The sequence below is a fragment of the Phacochoerus africanus genome, chromosome 2 (assembly GCF_016906955.1).
Source record: "Phacochoerus africanus isolate WHEZ1 chromosome 2, ROS_Pafr_v1, whole genome shotgun sequence".
Lineage (NCBI taxonomy): Eukaryota > Metazoa > Chordata > Mammalia > Artiodactyla > Suidae > Phacochoerus > Phacochoerus africanus.
In genome coordinates this window covers 43,891,195-43,914,164 of record NC_062545.1, presented here as the reverse complement: position 1 = coordinate 43,914,164, position 22,970 = coordinate 43,891,195, and the positions used below count along the sequence as shown (strand labels likewise).

At 38.2% G+C, this 22,970-nt stretch overlaps 1 protein-coding gene and 1 long non-coding RNA gene across 2 annotated transcripts in view; one reads left to right on the top strand and one right to left on the bottom strand.

Annotated features, from left to right (window-relative positions):
• LOC125115564 (uncharacterized) overlaps window positions 1-10,602 on the bottom strand; it is a 38,337-nt gene extending 27,735 nt beyond the window's left edge. The window contains exon 1 of the long non-coding RNA XR_007132134.1: window positions 10,165-10,602. This is a non-coding gene — a long non-coding RNA (uncharacterized LOC125115564). The remainder of the gene's footprint in view (window positions 1-10,164) is intronic.
• The window catches only part of SLC35F1 (solute carrier family 35 member F1), a 412,817-nt gene that overhangs the window by 99,436 nt on the left and 290,411 nt on the right, over window positions 1-22,970 (top strand). The window lies entirely within an intron of this gene.

Genomic DNA, 22,970 nt, shown 5'->3' with positions numbered 1-22,970 from the left:
GAACGCCTGGCTCATCATCACTCTAAATGTCTGGCAAAACATTGGTAGTTATAATGAAAAGGCTTTCCTCTTGCAATTTTAAACTTTTAAAAAGTGTCTGATACCAGGCATTGTCTTAGATAGAAAATTTTTATTATTAAAGTATATCTTTTATTATTGAAAATTTGACATTTATTGCAAAAGTTTCCAAGGATGTGAAGTATATACAATAAAAAGGAAATGTTCTTCCATACCCACACTCTTGAATTCATCCCCAGATGTAACTCCTGAAATTAGTAGTTCTTTAACCACTCTGTTACATGTACAGTAAAATGGTAATAACTTCACACTGCAGATTTACAAAGTGTATGCTGAGGCATCAAAGAAATATATTCACTATTCTCTTAAGAATTTCATTTATGAATGAACTTATTTATTAAACATTTATTAATTGGACAATACATGTTCTTTGACTGCCTACTATGTACTGGTCATTGTGCTAGGCTAGCCACCTGATTATGATCCCTATGTATCTAGAGACTTTAGAGTAACACTATTCATTACTTGATGGCTTGTATAAAAGGCCACTGCAATCATTGTGAACTGCAGCCCATCCTTTCTCATAATGTACATTGAGTTTAACTTCCCCATCACTTCACCCATTCTCATGATTTTATAATGTGCTCATGAGTCTTTACCCAGTGTATTAGATTGCTATTGGTATGTAACACATGACCACAAACTTAGGACTTAAAGCAGCACCCATTTTTTACTTTACATTCCTGTGAGTCAGAAGTCCAGGACTGGGTTAACTGGATCTTCTGTTCAGGGTTTCACTAGGTCAGGCTGTAGTTCTCACCTACAGAGACCCCTTTTCAGCTTATGTTGGAGAATTCAGTTCCACAGTGTAGGATGGATGTCCTTCCTTTCTTGCTAGCTGTTGGCCAGGAGCCACTTGAAACAATTAGAGGCTGATTCCAGTTCTTATGGTCTCTATAGGCCTTTTCACAATATGGATATTTGCTTTCTTCTAAGAGACTTCTAATCTCTCTGTTCTGCTACAACAGACATATGACCATAAGTCAGTGACTGTCCCATCATATTTACCTGTACTCATGGGAAGAGGATTACACAGGTATACATGCCAGGGAGCTGCATTTGGGTGGGAAGTTTAATATTTTGCCTACAACAGCCATGTATGACTTTGATATTTTAGGGTCAATATTTAATTTAATTGCAAGTTAGACATGTAAAAACGAAACAGAGGCTGGACCATGAGAAGGTTCTTTATGAGAGACAGAGGATGTGACCACCATCCTTAGTTGGCATTCACAGGATATTAAGCTAGATGGGATCGCCTTGACTTTATGGGAGCATTTTTATGTTCTCACTGAAGTAGTCTGAGGATAAAAATTTAGCTCACAATTCAGAGAAGGATGAGAGAACCTTTTGTGGAATTTACTTAGAGGAGCAGAATTTAAACTTATATTTAATGCTAGTGACAGTCCAGATTAGACCTAAGCAGATGGCCGTGACAACTACAGATGGTAACAGCCTCAGTTTAAAAAGTCTGCCTATTGCCACGGGGAATAACAATCTTTAATATTTTGCTTCCACTGTCCAAATTCCCTCTGAAGTCGGTGTCTTTGTACTTTTCCTCAGAGTTTGGCTCTTCTGCTCATGTTTTCATTTCTGTTTGTAGGAACCAAAGACCTAAAATAAAAACTTTCAGATGGCACTATTATAATTATTGAACATACCACATTGGAGAACTTAAAATACTGATAGCCCTTGAAAGTATGTGTTGTCCTGGCACTTATGTGCTGCCCTGAAGTGCCATTTATCATCTCCTATATGAATGATCACTTAACATCAGCAAATCAAGTTAAAGAGAATTCTAAATAAAAAAGAATTATTTCATTCCACAGATATTTTCTGAGTACCTTTCGGCTGCTAGGTGCTATGCTCATGCTCAGATACAGCAAAGAATAGGACAGACCTGGCTCCTGCCTTCTAGGGCAGGGTATAGAGGAATTAGGCTAAAGAGATCCTGAAGATCATTTTATTCTTTTATTCTTTGAAGTTAGAAATTTTGTTTATTTTATCAACAGTGAAATGATGGCACATCAAGGAATAAAAGACTCCTGAGGTCAGGCTATGGACAGAGTCGCATTAGTAATGAAATTCCAGAGTGCCAACTGGTCCAGCTTTGTCACGCCATCTCTCCCTTCTTAATCTAAAGAAAACTAAGCAGAAGTGTTTTGAAAAAAATAATAAAAGCATGAAAAATCTCAAAATCACCAATCTACTCTTCTTCCAGTTTCTGTGCCCCACGCTAATGCAGTTGGGCAGTTTTGCCCAGGGTCACAGGGCAAATGAGAGGCAAGACAGCTATTTGAATCCTCTAAGTCCAATCATCTTTTGACGACAGCTCCATAAAGTACTTTAACACCCTCTACACTTTTGTCCTTGTTGCCATTTTCTCGTGTGCTTATAATTCATTCAGTATGACTGCTTTCAAAATGACAACCTTAGTTCCTTAGTATAAATTTTATTCTCATCTCTTTAAAGATTTTTTTTAGTCTAAATAGGTCCAACTGTATTTTCAGATATTTTCTCTTAGATTTATGTTCCACCTATGCCTACTTATGAGTAAATTTTCCTAGTCTCAGGCATCTGACTTCCAGACAAATGAATTTTGTTGTTTTATTTAGAAGGAAATTTGCATGCTAGGGAAGTTACCACCTGGAAATTTATTGACTGCTTATTTTATAGTTGATCTGTGAAGACAGAAACCACATGCATGTGTGATGCTTATCTTGTCACTTGGGATTCTTTTAAAAGTAAGATACACCTTTAGAGGTGGGAATTGATTAAAAAATAATCATTCCTAACTAAATTTAATTTTCAAACAACATAGAGGAAGTTCCAGAATCTGACAAGGCAAATATTTTTCATTTATGGTCCAAGAAGGCCTCTATGTCCTGGACCTAAGTGTGAATCCAGGTTTACTGATGTCTTGGCACAGATATATTCAAGAGCCTCTTATTAGTTTGTATTATTTCAGAACCGTAATGCCAGTTGTTTTTACATTTGCCTCCTCAGTACAAGATGACAATGATTCCCTCAATATTAATGCACGGCAAAGATTAATTAGTTGTTTATAAAACGTTCTTGAATGTATTTCCAGTGCTGACGAATACAGCCTTGTGATGAAGATAAGGGAAAACAAAAGTGGTTTATGATATTCCCAGTATGTACTCTTATTCTCAGTATTTTTTTTTAAACCATATCAATAAGTAGATGCCAAAAAATGTTGGCTTCTTAACACATACAAAAGGTAGAAAAATCATATGGTTCTTTTAGGCTCAATCTACTCATAAAATGGACTTGGGTGGAACATCTGTTACTCCTCAGTGCTTTTATTATTGTTTTATCTTTCCTCCAAGAAACTGAAAATTCTTGAACCAATCTTGTGTTGTTTACAGCAATTCCCTCAAGACCTATGCGAGGTGAATAGACATTATTAAAAAAAAATCTCTCACCTCACTGACCCCCAGCTTCATCTATACTTGTGACACCACAAAACTCAAAATCATCTCCTTCCTTCTCCAATTCATATAAACCCACAGACCACTAGACACTGTCGCCTAGCAAATACTTCTCCATTGAGGCTGATTCTGCCCCCCAAGGGACATTTGGCACTGGAGACATTTTTGGTTGTTACAACCTGGAGGGGGTGGGGTAGGGACTGGTGTTAGTATCTAGTGGGTAGGGGCCAGGGATGATGCAAAACATCTTATGATGCTCAGGACTGCCTGCCCAACACAGAACCCTTGGGCGCAAAATATCGATGGCGCTGTGGTCAAGAAACTCTAATTTAGAGGCCAAAGCACTGGGCAGAGGGACAAGAGATAACAGGTATCTTTATTTGTTTCTGCTCCTTCAGAAAGAGAAAGAACAAAAAAGTTCTTTGAATTTTCAGAATGAACACCTTATACGTATCATAATGCTTTTTAAAAGATGTCAATTTTTTTTTTATTTTCCCACTGTACAGCAAGGGGATCAAGTTATCCTTACACAATATTTTTAATGTTGTTAACAACAGGGTTAATAATGCATGCATAGACTTTTAAGAAAAAGAAAGACATCCAGAAGGGAAGGATTAGGGGGAAAAACCTTTTTTTTGATATCTTAATATTATAAAAAATGATATCCCATTACTTGTTCCATTAGTGACCCAGATGGAGAGGAAGAAAAAGCAGGAGGCCAAAGAAGAAGAGAGGGAAAGGCAGGAAAATGTGTACTTATTTGTTTATTTAATGAGACTTGTGATACTTTTTACTGTTTAATATACTTAGCAACTGTCATTTTATTGCTCTTCCTCTGATCTTGGCGCTATCAGAGGAGACAGTGTATAGGGACAATAAATGACTGAAAGGAAGCAGAGTAAACTAGGAAGGAAAAGACCCTTTGGATGCATGACTGTGAGAGTCTTCATGGTGAAGTGGCAGTAAGGATTGGCCAGTTGTTGCCAGTTCCATCCTGACTGGGAAAACTGGGCTGAGGCTCCATGCTTGGAAGGACCCTGCTGCTCCTGTCATTATCATTACTATTATTTTTTTTAATGGCTGTGCCTGCAGCATATGGAAGCTCCTGGGTCAGGGATCGTATCCCAGCCGCAGCTGTTACCTGTACCACAGTTACAGCAATGCTTGATCCTTTAACCCACTGTGCTGGGCTGGGGATTGAATTCTCACCTCCACAGTGACCCAGGCCACCGCAGTCAGATTCTTAGCCCACTACGCCACAGTGGGAATTCCCACTGTCCTTCTTTTTACTTGCGAACTTGCTAAGTGGTTTCTGGCAAATCAATTAACCTCCCTGAAGTGAGACCACACTTCACTTGATTTGTTTTCTGTAATTCAGTGAGAATGGTGAGATATAGTGGGAGATCTCAGTCCAGAGATAGCTGCTGCTTTACAGGTGTTATTACTTAACATCATCCTTCATTAATAACATGTTCAACTGCCCAAATAGACACCAGTGCTGCTACTACATACCATTAAGCTCTCTGCTAAGATGTACAGTTGTTTATGTTATCCTCAATAGTAGCTGCAAGTTTTGCAAGCAACATCTTTTGCCAAAACTGGCCTTCTCTGATGGTTACTTGGAATTTGGATGGATGGGATTTTTTTTTTTTTCTTTTTGAGCAATTAGTTCCTTAGTGCAGCAGTAATCATGAAAATAGGTCAGAGCCTTCTTAGAGTTGGGCTCTTATGCTTCCCCTCACGCCCCCCCCCCCCCCCCAGAGAACAGCACTTAAATATTAATAACATCACTGGGAAAACACGGCAGCTATTTCCCTGTTTTCTGCAGCTCAATGAGGAGTTGTTCATTGGGGACCCCAGTGCTCTCCCCTCATGAATGGACGTGATTGTGAGGAAGCCATCTCCTGCTAAGGCAAGATGTGACACTGTGAACAAAGGCTGGTTTTTAGCCTGATGTGATGAGCTCACCCCAGTGCCCATGTGGGGACTTTGAAGCTTATCCAGGTGCCAGCTTTCTGTGTATATGACATTCTTGGGGGGGCTTTGGAGACTGGGCAGCAGGCCTTTAAACATTGATCAGCAGTGTATGAATTACAAGGTCAGATGGGGTGAGATGTCATAATTTCTGTTTAGCCTGAATTTACCCCAGGGGAGGTATCTTTCCTTTACCCTGAGTAAAGGAAAAGCATAATATTTTCAAGTCAGCCAAATCAATAAGGTGTTTGAAAGTAAATTTGTGCAATTATTTTCTGGGATGGATATGTCTGCAAATAAGAAGGTGCATTTCTGCTCTCCAGTACCTACCACACTTTCTGTGAGGCGTTGCTCGTGCTCAAGAGAAATAAAATTAGGAAACCTGGTTCAACCTAGCCAGCCTAGATGAGAACATCTCACAGAATCAATTTTTCTTTAACTGAAGTATAGTTAACTTATTATATTAGTTTCAGGTGTGCAGCATAGGGATTGGATATTTTTATAGATTACACACCATACAAAGTTATAATGTTATTGACTCTCTTCCCTGTGCTGTACATTACATCCCTATGGCTTCTTTATTTTATAATTGGAAGTTCATACCTCTTAGTCCCCTGTCCCTATTTCATTCATCCCTTCAACCCCTCTCCCCTCTGGCAACCACTACCTTGTTCTCTGTATCTATGAGTCTGTTTCTGATTTGTACAACTCAATATAAAAAAACAACCACAACAGGCCATCCAATTAAAAAATAGGCAGAGAACTTGGATAGGCATTTTTCCAAAGAAGATATGCAGATAGCTAATAGACCTATGAAAAGAAGCTCAACATCACTAATCATCAGGGAAATGCAAATCAAAATCACAGCAAGGGAGTTCCCGCGTGGTGCAGTGGTTAACGAATCCGACTAGGAACCATGAGGTTGCGGGTTCGGTCCCTGCCCTTGCTCAGTGGGTTAACCATCCAGCGTTGCCGTGAGCTGTGGTGTAGGTCGCAGACGCGGCTCGGATCCTGCATTGCTGTGGCTCTGGCATAGGCCGGTGGCTATAGCTCCGATTCAACCCCTAGCCTGGGAACCTCCATATGCTGCAGGAGCGGCCCAAGAAATGGCAAAAAGACCAAAAAAAAAAAATCACAGCAAGATATCACCTCACACTTGTCATAATGGCTGTCATTGAAAAGACAAGAAGTAACAAGTGGTGGCGAGGATGGAGAAAAAAGAACCCATGTGCACTGTTGGTGAGAATGTAAATTGGTACAGCCTCTGTGGAAAACAGTATGGAAATTCCTTAAAATATAAAAATGGAACTGTCATATGTTCCAGCAATTCCATTCCTGGGTGTTTATCCAAAGAAAATGAAAACAATAATTTGAAAAGATATTTTTGCTCTAATATTGATCATATCATTATTTACAATAACCAAGATATGGAAGCAATCTAAGGGTCCAGCAACAATGAATGTATAAAGAAAATGTAGTATATGTATGTACACAGTGGAATCTTAGCCATAAAAAAGAATAAAATCTTGCTATTTGCAACAACATGGGTGGACCCTGAGGGTATTATATTAATTGAAATAAGTCAAACAAAGAAAGACAAACACTGTGTTTTCACATGTATAGAACTTAAAAAACAAATGAACAAATCTTATAAAGCAGTATCAGTTTTTAATTAATGTGATGTCTTAGAATCACTTTGTTGTTTTTTTCTCATTGAATGGACTAATTTTATTGTTTCGTCCATTATTCTGTAGTCATAGTTTATTGTCTTGGCTGTGTGCAAATCCATCCAGCTGTTTATAGATCAAAGTAAAATTAAATGATATTCATTTTTTCCCCACTTACGCAGAGACTTTCCAGTCCCATCATATATTGTATATGCAGATAGTGAATTAGGTGCCCACAGTATACCTAACACTGTATTGGGTGTTATATGAATTCAGAACAAGAGCAATTTACAGTCCAGGCTTATAAGACAGGTACTACAGAATAATCTAAGACTGCTGTTGCTACTTAGTGGCGGTGTTTGAATTTGAGCTACTTTGAATCAATATTTATTAGCTAAAATATCTTAAGTTGAGTTCTGAGCTTCCTTTTCCTCACTAGTGAAATGGGTAGAATACTATTAACCTTGTAGGTACATAATCAGGGTAAAGGAAGGCATTGTATACAACACACTAGGACAGAGTACACACTCAGTACATGTTCCCCACTCTTATGAAGATCCCAAAACATGCACTATGGTTTGAAGTCTCTCAAGATCTCAAGGGAGAATGTACTCATTGTGGGTTGGAGTAGTTTGGGAGGAATTCATAGGAATGCACCTTAATTTGAGTCCTTATTGGCCTGTGAGAAATGGTGGGCCCTAAGTGTACAAGAAATCCACAAAAATGCCAGGATATATTAACCATGGTAACATTTACAAATGAGAATTGGTAAATACAGAATTTATATGTTGTATAACGGTGATACTCAGATTTTGACACTCAGACTTGTCGCTTTTGTAATCTCCTTAAAACCCAGTTGTGATTGGATATGTTCTTGTGATGGGCATGGTCAAGACAGGCAGCAGCATTGGCTTGCTCTTTGAGCTGAGGCTATGGAGGGTGTGTTGGGAGCAGAAGTCAGAGGTAAAAAGTGAAAGCTGAAGGAGAGACCTGCTGTCTCTCTCTTAGGCAGTCACAGGGATGCAGAATTTGAAGGAAATGGAAGTGGGGATGTAGATACATAATCACAGGACAAGAATGCGGAGTTGTGGACACAGTAAACATGGACCAAGAATAAGCAAGAGGTGCCTTAAGCACCAGTCTCCCTCTGAGGCTCACCTGTATCAGCTGGCAGGTGCATGATCATTAGTCAGATCAGATGGGCTTAGACTGCCTAGAAATTCCTGCCCTAAAACCTGAGTCTTTCTGTGACTTGGTTGATCCATAGGCCTACTGTCCACTTTTAACTTGCCTTACTTTTCACCCCACCTGAGCATGTGTTCTCAATGTTCTTTTCATTTTTAAAAAATTATTATTGTTATGATTTTGCTGCACCCACAGCATATGGCAGTTCCTGTGACGGGGGTGGGGGAGGGGTGCTGTGGCATATGTCACTGCAACTTAGGTGTTTTCTTTCTGTTCAACTTCTATTCCCAAGGACCAGCTTAAGTGAAAAGTCCTTGTTTTTTCAGCAGAAAATATTCACATTACACCTTTAAATTCTTTTGAACACCTCTCCCCACCATCACCCCTGACATTTCTCTAGTTAGACTAAAAACCGCTTAAGGGAAAAGAGTGTATTAGTTCATCCTTATTTGTAGCACCATTTTTCAGATATAGCCCATGCCTCTCAGAGAGCCCTGAACAGCTAAGAAAAACCAGTTATTTGAAAAAAAAAATTTGGATGTACTCTCTTGGAAGATGATTAACCAAATTAATCTAATTCTCTGGGGATGCTTTCATCAAGGAAGCTTTACCACGTATGAATGATCACACCTGCTTGTTGAGATTTACCTGAGTTCCAAAACATGCACCTGTTGTCCAGTTTCCTATTCAGTGAGTTATTGCTGCTCAAGAATTCGGTTCTTCCCTTGCTGTTTCCCAGACCCTAATCTTGGAATCAGTTTGCTGTATTTTGTAGAAGTCCTTCTGTAACCCCTGTGAAATGTTTCTAAGTCAGCCTCAAGAGATCAGGCATCAAGTCCCCTGGGTCTTGTGTGAGGGTTTTTATAGCTACAACCATTACCATGCTGCTTTTGTGTCATTTCAGTCCTTGCGTAGATAGCATGCCTATTTACTATTTCATGCTGAATACAGAAAAAAAATCATTCATTATGTAATCATTCATTATGTTTCCCATGGAAATAGGCTAAGAAATCTGAATCCTATAAGCTCTTTATACATTAGAAATCATTATTTTGTCCAATCTCATTTAGTGGCAAAGATGGGAGGGAAAGTAGAATCATTATGTCCTATTCCTTTTAAATTGAATAGAATTCATGTCTTAAAGCAACATTTTAGGGTTAAACTGCAAATATTCTTTGCTTGAGAACTTTCATTTTTATAGGAGTTCCAAGCTATTGTGTGAAAATGATTTGGTGGAATAAAGGCCTGCACCATGTCGGGTAGTTAATATTTGCTTAACGCTTGAATTAATCAGCATTGGATTCTTTGCTGGTATCTTGGGTTCTTCTCATCCACGAGATTCATTTTTGACTCACATGGTGGTTTCAAAGTTAAAAGGCATGCCTTCCAATGAATATTTTCTAAAGGAACAGCTTCAATCCACCCTACCCCTTCCCTACAATTCCCTTGAAAGATTTCCACCTCCACCATTATTATCAAAAACAAAACACAAAACAAAACAAAACAAAAAAAGCCCCAAGCCCCAAACTACTCTTGCAGTGAAGTTGCAAGGTAGTTTTTCCTGAATGTGAAGTTAGCTCAAGATATTGAGGAGATTGTGGCCAACTGGGTCTCCTCACCCCAATGCTAAACCTAGAGGCACACAGGCACAAGATCCAGAACAGGATCTATGGAATCTCCCTGTCTTTTACTCTTTGGAATATTTCAGGAAAAGGTAGGTAGCTTCAAGATCTGGTCTACAAGAGGAAAATAGGCTTAATGTCTTGCTTAATTTGGCTCCCTCTAGAACCAACATAAATTGGTGGTACCTGATCATTGTCTCACGTGGACACAGGCTACATCCAATGGTCCTGATGGGATGAATCCCTGGGGCCTTCCCTGAGCCTGGAGCACAGCAGCAAGTAGGATGCCATCTAGAGTGTGGACATAAGTGATCAGCCAGTCCCTCCTGAACTGGGAGCATTTGCATTGCTGTTAAATTTCTCAAGAAAGGAACAGCTGTACTCCTTTGTCTTTTGTTGTTGCTGTTGTCACATTGCAGAGTCATAGGCAAGTCAGGATAGGAACGTGGTTTCTCATTAGAGACCTCTCAGCAGTACTCCCCTGGAATTCACAGCAGTATCATCTGTTCTTGAGTTACCATTCTGCACTTTCTGGTGACTGGTAGCAAGAGCCCAACTTGGAGAGAGTGCGCTTCTAAATAATAGCAACTTGGCAACTGCATGAACTCTTACTAATTATGTTTCTGTCACTCATCTGTGGTAGATCTTTTGTGGCTCTTGTATAAAGTAGCTCCAGGGTATTATTTCTGCACTTATGTAAGCTCTGCTCATTAAATAAAGAGCTTAGAGTTAAGTTCTCTTTTAATTTTGTTTTCTAAGATCATCATAATAAGCAAGGGACTGCACTGTCATGAGCCCTTTTTGTAGAATAGTTACTGGCAACTTGATATTAGATCAGTTTTTGAAAATGCACAAAGAAGTCCATGGGCCTTATCATTACTTTACGTTTTGCTTTTAAAATTCTCCAGCACTAGCCCAGGGTACCACAGTAACAGTTCATATGATTCCTCGTACGTAGGCATTGTTGAAATCTTAATTCTTTAAGTGGAAGGAGTATCAGATTCGTAATCAAAGGACAAATTTTATCTCTGTCACTTAACAGCCCTGAGTATCTCTTTATCATTTGCAAATGGGCATAATAATTTTTACCCTACAGAGATATTCTGAGAGTAAATGATTCCTTTATACCTGTGATTTATTCCTTTATACAAAGTCCAAAGCACTTTATAGATTGCCAAATTATATACACCTTTGTTATTGTTGTTATTAATGTCAGACTGCTTTAGATAGAGATATTTTATGTATTTATTTAATATAATTAATTAATTTATTTCCCTTTTTATGGCCACACTCACGGCATATGGAAGTTCCCAGGCTAGGGGTAGAATTGGAGCTGCAGCTGTCGGCCTATGCCACAGCCACAGCAACACCCGAATTAAGCCACATCTGCGACCCACACCAGAGCTCATAGCAATGCCAGATCCCTGACCCACTGAGCAAGGCCGGGGATTGAACATGCATCCTCATGGATACTAGTTGGATTCTTTTCCTCTGTACCACAATGGGAACTCCTAGATAGGGATATTTTAAATATGCCTTTTTACATAAGCTAAGGGTTTTATGCTCTGGGATCTAGACACAAGGCTTTACAGAAACCTTTGAATATTTCTCTTAAGAATAATAATAATGAGCAATATTGTGTAGAAAAGTCTCATCTGAAAAATTGCATACTGTTGACCCAATGGATTTAGCTGGTGAAGTGTAGCTCAGGGGACCAGTTGCAGCATCATTGTGTTCAAATTTGTATTGTTAGGCCAAGCTACTCACATCCTAGTTTGATTGACCTTTGCTGGCTCTTTCTCAACATGGGCAGTTTTGAAGATATTCAGATTCACATCATGCTGAGAACTCCAGTTTGCTTCGTGACAATAGCACTTGATGAAAACTGTCACAGTAGACTTAAAATCATTTAGAACAATTTAAATTCTTTAAGTTGAATGTGTTGGGTCAAACAGGACCAATGGAGTTGCTACTTCCACATAACTTTTCTTTTAAAAGACAATGGTTTAAATGTTTTGAGTGTATAAATTTGTAGCGTGGTTTCTATAATTTGAAATTGACCAAATTTTACTACTCCCTGGGACCGGATTTGAACACATATAGTTTTGATATTAGAATAAATATATTGAAGTATATGGTATATTTGGTATTTTATATTGTCAGTACATCATTTTATCTATATGCACATAGTGTTTTTGTATGATAAGTAAATAAATATGTGATTTTTTCAGTGACAAATGTAGTGGTGTGATCATTTGAATGCATCTTTTGGTAAAGTGTGAATGAAGGTTAGTAAGATAAATGTAGAAATTGATAGTTGAAGCAAGTTACTTTTTACTCTAGATAGTTGTATTCGATTAAATTATCAGAAGGTAATTAATACCTACTCTGTGATGAAACGTTTTTGTAGATATATATGGATTGGAGAAGAAGGAGAGGAGAGAGAAACTTTTCAAGGTTTAATGTTGTTTCTCAGTTTTCAGGCACAAATTACCCTTATATACATCTTTCCGATAGTTCCGTAGTCCTTATTTCATGTTATGTAATGCCGAGAAGAATATTTTATTTTTGGTGGGACTCTAATCTCAACCATTTTAACTTCCTTATTTCACGTTAAACCCCTTGGGCAACACTAATGGGAAAAGCGTAGGTCTATTTTTAAGTAATAGTTGGATGGTGGTGATATTGTTATATTTGGACGATATTTTTTTCTTCAGTGAAGAGTCATTTTAACAAAACACTCATTCTATTTGTGTTGTATCATTTACCATGATGGATCTAATTCACCATATTTTTTTTTTCAGTGAGGAGTGTTTTTAAAAGTGTTAGACAGATGTCACAGCATTTGAAACAATATCAAAAGCTGGCCTCTGTTATTACATTTGAAGAGTCAATGAAAACAGACATGATGTTTCTTCCTCTTTTAAACTAGCCATGATAAGTCCTTCATAGTGCCTCCATTTCTGTTCTCTTTCTCAGAGACATAATTACTGGGACGTATTATGCCACACCTTTTATTTTGAACTAAAAATGAATACTAGTCACCTCCTGTAGGCTGCAGAGTCTGTGTAGTATCTGTTCATAACTACTAGTCTGACTGCAAATTATATGTCAAATACCACAGGGTTACCTGATCAGTATATGACATGGTGCCCAGCCCCCCAAAGTGTACTAGATGGTTAGAAAATGAAGGAAAATGATTACACAGGAAACATTTAGAACACAAGTGCTTGACCAGGGTAGAGGAGGGCAAGCTCAGGGAGAATGGGATATGGATTAGTCTTGGAAGGATTAGTGAATTTTCCACTGTTCCAGCTGCAAGGTTTAATCCCCTAAGAGTACAGATTTGAAAACATGTCATTCATCTGGCTTCAAACAACTACTTTGGGTAGTGCAAGGATTAGCATCATGTCTTTGATTTAGGTCCAGGGAGTTGAAGGAGGTAGAATTTGAGTTGGTTCCAGAAGGACAGATTAGTTGAGAGCAAAGCATAGGTGACCGAGCGTCCATGATTGACTAAGGGCAGGGGGATCCTACTGGGCACTTTCCGTATAGCTGAGAAAACTGAACTGGTATGATGAAGAGGGTATATATAAACGGATACTACTAGGAAATAAATGTGGGTAGACTTGAGAGGAGGAGCCCTTGAAAGTGACATAGAATGTATTGGCTTGATGAAATGGGGAAGTGGTGAATTGTTATGGACTTTTGTGTGTGAGAGAAATAAAAGGAAGCTTTTAAAGAAGTTTGTCTGAATGCTGTACTTAAAATGTTTTGAAGGCACAAGACTAGAGCCTGGAGACTAGTCAAGGAATTGCTCTGTAATTCAGTTAGGGACCTAGACTCAGGGGAAGGTATGGCACTGAAAGTGAAAGGATGAATCAGGGACCTTTTGAATCTAGCAATGATGTGATTTTAGAGAAAGTGAATATGGAGAGTAAAGGTGAGAAAAGGGTCAAAGATAACTTACAGTGTCCAAGACCAGGATACTATGAATGGGATATCAAGAAGGGAGAATGACTTTAGGAATTGATGAGCAAATGAAACCTTTCAATTAGCACTCTAGTTATATATGGAAAAATATCTCCAGCAACCAGTAGAGAACATCCCGAGTGACATCAGGAAACTATGCCCCTATGGCCTCTGGAAGCCTTAGTATAGAACTCCTACAGTATCACATTTCTTCCACATTCTACTGGTCAGAGCAAGTTACAAGGCTGGCCTAGAATCCGGGGGAAAAGTGGCAGTTTTTTTTTTTTTTTTCTCTCAGTGTACCACAGAACATGATCAGATTTTGTATTATAAAATTTTTAAGACAATAACGTGAAAATGTGTTTGGTGATCGGGAGGAAAATTTACACTGGGAACATGGAACCATTTAGGATGTTTTTGTGGTAAACCAAGAGAATAGTTATGGGTGTGTTCATTGAAGAAATGTCAAAAGGGATGGACAAATGTGAACAGATTAAAAAAATATTAAGATGGCAAAACTTGGAAATGATTTTGATGTGGAAAAGGGTCAAGGATGACTACCAAGTTTCCTTTTTGGACAATGGAGAGGAAAGCCATGACAGTCATTGAAATAGGAGCAGGCTTGGGCGAAAGGGGAAGGCTGATGTCTGGGCAATGTTGAGTCTGAGAGGTCTGTAGGACATCCATGAAGAACAAGGAAAATGTCTCACTTGAGGATCAGAGGGTTGACAGGGTTTTAAGGAAATTGGTGAAATTGTTGGGAATGGAGGAACAGAGGACTGCAAATATGGGATTATGGAAAGTGTTGGGCAGAGAATGGAAACCAGGAATGTGGATGGCTCAGGGCTACTGGGTTGGGCAATTTTTTTTTTCTGGTAACGTTAGGCCATAATGTGTATGGTCTGCTCTGCTTTTTGAAAGTTCGCTTTATGCCACTTTGCTTTCACAAAAGACCTACATGAGTACCTGTTTTTGCTAACAGAAAGAAATCTGAAAGAATCTCTGCTTTTACAAAAAAAGGCAAAAAGCAGAAATAGCATTCAGCATGTTTTACAGTGGGCTGTTAGAGAGGCACCATACACCCTGAGCAGGGAGGGTGGCACCACCACATTCCTTCCCAGGGAGCTACACTCAGCATCTCAGCTTCCAGCTGCCATGGCTGTGAACTTTGTCTGTGAGCATCTGGCTCTATCTCAGTTTATGCTGTGCATCCATTAGCAAGGTGTGTCCTAAAGTAATTGCATCTTTGCTTTACACCATTTTGACTTACAGTTTTCATGGGAATGCTCTACTTTTGGGTAATGTGAGAAACCTGTATAGGCATAGAGAATTCCATGGATCAACCCTTGACATTCAGTAGGGATTCAGTAAAATGTCTCTTGTCAATGTAAGGAAAAGAAGTGTAGGTAGAGATTTCTGAAGATCAAAATATCTCCCCAGGCAATGGTCATGACCAGCTACATAATTTGCTGGACATAATGCAAGATGAGTATGTTGAGCCCCTTGTTAAAAAATTTTGAAATTCAAGGTGGTGATGATAAAGCATTATGCCAACGTGAGGCCTGCTGACTGTGCAGTCCTGTGTGACTACACATGTCACATGCTCCGAAAGGCGGTCTGGCAAAGGAAAAACTAGACACTGAGGAGAACACAATCATTGTGAAAATTTGGATATTTGTCTCTGAACATCTTTTTCCTTCCTCTTCTTTTTTGTTAAATATATAAATAACTAAGGTAATAAAAGTGATGGATGCCAGGGAAGTGGTGGGCCTGGAAGGAGTTTGGCGGCATGATATATTTCAGGGCTGACCCTCACCATTCATCTGTGCCTATTTAAATGGAAACGCTGATCTCTTTGGCCTCAAGTCCTATATCACAGTGTCTGCTTTGTGGCAGCCCTGGTGAGTTCTCAAGCAACATTAATATTAAGGTTATCATCTTAAGCATGGTTTTCCTAAAATCCTCTGTTATCTTACAAACATGAAGGTTTTGTCTCCTCTTTTACCTTCTCTTTGAATCTGTCTGCATGCTGGCTTCTGTGTGCTGAGGAAAGAGAGGCTACTCTCTACCTTATTGAAGACTATTCTTAGAGGCCAGGGAACAAGAAACAAATCTTGAAATCAAAGTTGAGTTAGGTATGCTGGTCCCAATGAGTCATATCTTCTGCAGCACAATTACTTTTGCAGAGACATAAACTCCCATCCCTATTTCCATTAATTTCAAAGAGTCTGCACTTGAGAGGCTGTGGGGTTACTGGGAATCAAGCTCACTATGCTTATTTGAAAGGCAAATGCGAAATTATACTTAGACTTCAGATTTTTTTTTTAGCTAGAATGAATTTAGAGGTAAGTGATTGTGAATGATAGTCTTTTCACTTTATAAATGATAAATCTGAGACCCAGAGCTGTGATTTTCTCCACATCAGTCAGCTGGAAGGGGCTGACCTGTGAGACTCTAGAGAATCATTCCCATGGCATCTGAACATGCTCTGTTATCTTCCATCCTAAACAACAACTAACTAAATGGAAAACAACCCTCTTCCACTTTTTTCAAATATCTCCAGTCTTTCTTCAAGGATCTCCAGTATTGAGAATCATTTATTCAGGAAGCTCATTAAGATTAAAAAAGATTATAATTTTAGCAATGGAAAGTGACTAAGATCTTACCAGTATCAAATTTCTTTGCAATTTATTTTGTAAGGATGTTTGTGAAAATTAAGAACATGAAGGGTTTTTTTTGTTTTTGTTTTTTTTTCCTAATAGCAAAATATACTGTCCCATTATTTGGGTGGGGGAAAGATAAGAGAGAAATCAATTACCTCCTTATTTTAGGTAAAGCTTACCACAGGACGAATTTCTGTAAATAAAGTCATACATTTTTCAATGGCTTTCAGTATAAAATTGTATTACTTCTTTGTGAAATTAGGGTAAAGGAAATCCTGTGCAATAATTAAGCAATTATTTTTAAATTATACATTAAAATACAACTTTAGAATGAATATTAAAAGTACTAAGTTTATTTGTTTTCAGAAACTTTATCTGGAGCTTTTTACCCTGGACTAAATTATGTCCAGGGAAGTGTTTCTCTATAGGGTGAATCTCATATGATATAATTTAAAAATTTATTGCCTAGAAACATGTTTCTGTTTCAGGATAACTTAACATTTAAAACTTGCATATTTTTTCAAAAATAAATTTTATTTATTTATTTTTCCTTTTGCTTTAGGGCCACACTTGTGGCTTATGGATGTTCCCTGGCTAGGGATGGAATTGGAGCTGCAGCCACAGCAATGCCAAATCCAAGCTGCATCTGTGACCTATGCCACAGCTTGTGGCAACATCAGATCCTTAATCCACTGAGCGAGGCCAGGGGTTGAACCTGCATCCTCATGGACTCTATGTCAGGTTCTTAACCCGCTGAGCCACAATGGGACCTCAATAAATTTTTATTTTAAACAGTTTTAACTTTACAGGAAATTTGCAAAGATAGTGCAGATTTCCTATTTACTCCACACCCAGGTTCCCCCATTGTTAACAGCCTACATTAGTAGGTTGCTGTTAGTGAACCAATAATCATAAATTATTATGAACACTATACTTTATTCAGATTTTCCATTTTCTGTTCCAGAGTCCTATCCAGGATAGCACATTATTTGTAATTGTCATGTATGTCTCTTTGGGCTCCTCTTGGCCATGGTGGTTTCTTAGACCTGACTTCTTTTTGATAACCTTGACAGTTTTGGGGAGCACTGGTCAGGTATCTTGTGGAAGGTTCCTTACTGAGGTTTCTTGGATGTTTTTCTGATGTTTGGACTGGGGTTATATGTTTGGGGAGGAAAAGTGCCCTCCTCATCACATTATATCAAGGAAACATACTCTCAACTCAGCTTACCATTGATCTCAATCTTGATCAATTGGCTGGGGTGGTATTTGTCAGATTTCTCCCCCTCCCATTTCCATCTGTTCTCTTTGGAAGGAATTCATTTTAAGAAGCCCATATAAGAAATGAGATCCTTAAGGGCAGCATATCTGTATAAATTATTTATAATTCCTCTGCAGTGGGAGATTGTTCTCTTCCCTTTACTCATTCAATCAGGTATTTATGTCAGTATGTATATATATTTTATATTTTTGGTTATAATCCCGTACAATTTTATTTATTTTATTGCTCAAAGTGTTTTTTGCTTTGGCCTTTGGGAACTCTTTCCATTGAATTTGCCTATATTTTATCTGATAGTTTTCAAACAAATGTGATGATAAACTGTCAAAAGACACTAGGATATATCTTATATAAGAGTAAGTCTATTACCTTGAAACAAAATAGAGATCAATAAAATTTTCGAGTGGGCCATTTTCTGTGTTTGTGCCATGTTTTTCTGTGATCACATCAAATACAGTCTAAATTTAATATTCAGTTATTCAACAGATGTTTATTAGGTATTTGTTACTTCAAGACGCTGAGCTAGTTGCTGTGGGAAGTTTGAAGATGACTCACACTGAGGCTTCAGCATCCATCAGCTTACAGTGCATTAGGTTAATTATATCAGTACCCACAGAAGTATGGTACAGAAATTGAGGAATTGTAAGAGATGCTATGGCAGTTCACAAAAGGCAGAGAGCATAGTCAAGAGGATGTTTGAAAGGATCTTGAACTCTTTACCATATGAGATTGACCCTGAAGGACAGAAAGGATTCAGATGTGATGAAGTGGGGAGAACAGCATGACCTGTGCACAGAACATAGTGAGCAGGACTTAGATGTGGGGACATAAAGGCCACTGCAGGGACTGGCAAGGAGTTGAGTTTGACTGGAACTGTTGGTTTCCTTCGTTATGAAATTATAGATGGTGTATTTAGTTTAAGTGGGTGGCTATACATCATTTATAGATGGAGTTCAATTTTAGCTTATGACATTTTTTAGGGGAAAAAGTCATTCTGACTTCAGGATGTGATAATAAGAACACTGACTCCACACTTGATGTTGTTGTTTTGTTAATACCCTCTTTGTAAATCCCAGAGTTGTTGAAATTTTACAGTGTAAATTTCTATTCCTATTTTGTTTGCCACTGGAAACTTTTAGACACAGTCTTAACCTTGTTTTTGCTGTTCAAAAGATTTAAAGGTGTGTCACTAAGCTAATACTAAGAAATTATTTTCAGTGTGAAGATGGCTGAGGACAGAAGTTAACAAGTAGGTTGGGATAAGAAGAACAAAATATTTACCTTCTCTTTTCTGATTTTTAAAACAAGTCTTGATTTTTTAAAAGTGCGTTTTATTGAAGTATAACTTATATGCAGTAAAATCCGCCCTTTTTAGGTATGAAGTTCAATGAGTCTTGACAAATGCATTCAGTTGTGTAACTACTACCACTGTAGTTGACAGAGACAGTACATTCAATCATTCCATAAACTTTCTGGTGCCTTTTTGTAATCAATCCCATAGCCAGCCCCCAGCAACCACTGATTTCATTTCTTCTTTGCTTTTTTCAGAGTGAAATAAATAGAATATATATAAAATCATACAGTATGTAGCCTTTTATGCCTGGCTTCCCTTACTTATCCTAATGCTTTGATATTCATTCTTATTGATGCAGATATCAACAGTTTATTCCTTTTTATCACCAAAGTATTCCATTTTATTTGTTTATCCATTCACTAGTTGATCAACATTTGGGTTGTTTCCAGCTTTGGGCAGTTGTATAAAAGCTGCCATAAATACTTATGAGCAGGTCTTTGTATGGTTGTTTTGTTTTGTTTTGTTTCTATCTGTGGTAAATACATTGGAGTGGGATTTCTGTGTCACATGGTAAACTTCTGTTCAACTTGTTAAGAAACTGGCAAACTGTATGTTCCACAATGGCAGTAGCCTTTTATAATCTCAACAGCAATATACGAGGGTTCCAGTCTTCCACATTCTCACCAATATTTGGTATGGTGAGTCTTTTTCATTTTCATCCTTCTTGTAGGAATGTAGAGTTATCTCATTTCCCTAATAAGTTAATAATATTAAATATCTCCTCATTTGCTATTGTCCACTTATATCTCCTTTATGGCAAAATGACTGTCAAATATTTTGTCTCCTCCCCGCCTTTAAGAAAACATCTCCTATTGATTGGATTGTGAGAGTTCTTCATGTAATCTAGATATAAGCTCTTTATAACATTTGCGTTTTGCGTTTTGCAATTTTTTCTTCCCAGTCTTGTCTTTTTATTCTCATGACAATGTCTTTCAAAGAGAAAATTTTTTGATTTGATAAAGTCAAATTTATGTATTTTTTCATGGTTCATACTTTTCATGTCTTTTCTAATAGGTTTTTTGTTTTGTTTTGTTTTCTTTTTGCGAAACTCAAGGATATCACAAAGCTCTTCTATATTTTCTTCTAGAAGTTTTATTTTTTCAGTTTAGGATTTACATTTAGCTTTTGTGTCCATTTTGACTCAATTTTGTTTAATATAGTATATAGTTATGGTTTTATTTTTAAGATGTTTTTTGAATTCCCAGATTTCATATTCAAATGCAAAATCCAGAACATATATCTGACTTTTAAATTTTCTTGTGTACTATGGCCTGTTCCACTCTGTTAATGCATATAGTAGAGTTTGACTGTAATGTAATGACTGGCAGACAAAGCTCCTTAAGTGGTAAAGTTCTCTGTTTCCCCTGCTCCAGTGTTCATTTTTCTTCTTCCCTGCTATAATGAATAAGACTTTCTTTGTAATATAGTTTCTATTTTTCATTTTTAGTCTTTTTCAAAAGGCTCTGGAAAGAGTCTAGTGAGATCAGTGAGAATAAAAAAATGCAGGGAGAGTAGGGGCTATGTGGAATGGTAAGGAAAAAAGATGATTAACACAGAGGAGTAAGTATTCAGGTGAGGGAGTGAAGCTCATACTTGGAGGAGTCTGGCTTGGATACACAAGACAAATTAGGAACAAAGAATGGTTGGTAGCAGGGCTCTCACATTGAGATGGGACATGGTAGTGTTGTAATTACAGTCCACAGGTGGGAGAAAAGCAGGAGGGGAATGGGGAGGGGTCCAAAGAACAAAGTACCTATCTGAGAGAATGAGCAAGAAATGAGGACACTAAATAATGGGGATGGGAGAGATTGTAGAGAAAAAGAGAAAATAGTAAAGATAAATTCCAACATTCAGAGTTTTGTAGACAAGGAAAAAGGAGTTTCTTTTTTCTTCTTCTTCTTTTTTTTTTTTTGCTTTTTAGGGCCATACTTGTGGCATATGAAATTTCCCAGACTAGGGGTCCAACTGGAGCTGCTGCAGCTTCCAGCCTACACCACAGCCATAGCAATGCAGAATCTGAGCCACATCTGTGACCTACACCACAGCTAATGGTGACACCGGATCCTTAACCCATTGACTGAGGCCAGGGATTGAACCCGAAACTTCATGGTAGCTAGTTGGATTCATTTCTGCTATGCCACAACAGGAATTCTGAAAATGGTGTTTCTAATTGCAAAAATGGGGTGGGGAAGGTTGGAATGAAGATTTGGTTAAGATGATGAAGGTATTGGTTTTTAAAATTGTTTTCTTTTGCAAAAGATAGCAGTCGACCCTATCTTGGTCTTTGGCAGCATAATCTGGGCTTTGGGGTAGAGTCATGAGGATTTTTACAGAAGTGAAAGTTGAAAATATAAGACTAATCTCTCCAAGGACAAGAAAAGTGAAAGAGGAAAAGTAAGACATTTAATGGAGTGCATGTAGATAAAAATTAAAGGGCAGGAAGTTCCCATTGTGGCTCAGAGGGTTACAAATCTGACTAGTATCCATGAGGATGTGGGTTTGATCCCTGGCCCCACTCAATGGGCTAAGGAACCAGCCTTGCTGTGGCCTGTGGTATAGGTCGCAGACGCTGCTCGGGTCTGGCGTTGCTATGGTTGTGGTGTAGGCTGGCAGCTGCAGCTCCAAGTCTATCCCTAGCCTGGGAACTTCCATATGCTATGGGTGCGGCCCTAAAAAGAGAAAAAAAAAAATTTAAAGGGCAGATATGAAACATCTGAGGAAACAGAGAAAGAATGTCCGGAGAATTTAGCAGAGAGAAGAGAACAGGCAGTAAGTAAATAGATGGAGATGCTTCTAGAAGTGCTTAGATATACAGTGTAGAGATCAAGCAGAATAAGAATAAAGACAATATTTATTTAGAAGAATGACTTTAGTCATTTTCCCTTGAAAGAAAAACTATCTCTAACCTGTGTTTCTCTGCTTGTATGTTCTGACAGCTATTAATAAATGCTACAAGGTTAAATATTCTGTTTACAAAAGTTTAATGAAGTTAAAAATATTTCTTTAATGAAAAAGGTTATTTTTTTTTTTTTGTCGTTGTTGCTATTTCTTGGGCTGCTGCCGCAGCATATGGAGGTTCCCAGGCTAGGGGTCGAATCGGAGCTGTAGCCACTGGCCTATGCCAGAGCCACAGCAACGCGGGATCCGAGCCGCGTCTGCAACCTACACCACAGCTCACGGCAACGCCGGATCGTTAACCCACTGAGCAAGGGCAGGAACCGAACCCGCAACCTCATGGTTCCTAGTCGGATTCGTTAAGCACTGCGCCACGACGGGAACTCCGAAAAAGGTTATTTTTATTTTTAGAAATACTTTGCACCCACAGCAAATATAATACTCAATGGGGAAAAACTGAAAGCCTTCTCACTCAAATCTGGAACAAGACAGGGATGCCCACTCTCACCACTGCACTTCAACATAGTTTTGGAAGTCCTAGCCACAGCAATTAGACAAACAAAAGAAATAAAAGGCATCCATATAGGAAGAGAAGAGATAAAACTGTCACTATATGCAGATGACATGATACTATACATAGAAAACCCTAAGGACTTAACCCCAAAACTACTTGAACTGATTAATAAATTCAGCAAAGTAGCAGGATATAAGATGAACATTCAGAAGTCAGTTGCATTTCTGTATACCAGCAATGAAATATTAGAAAAGGAATACAAAAATACGATACCTTTTAAAATTGCACCTCACAAAATCAAATACCTCGGAATACACC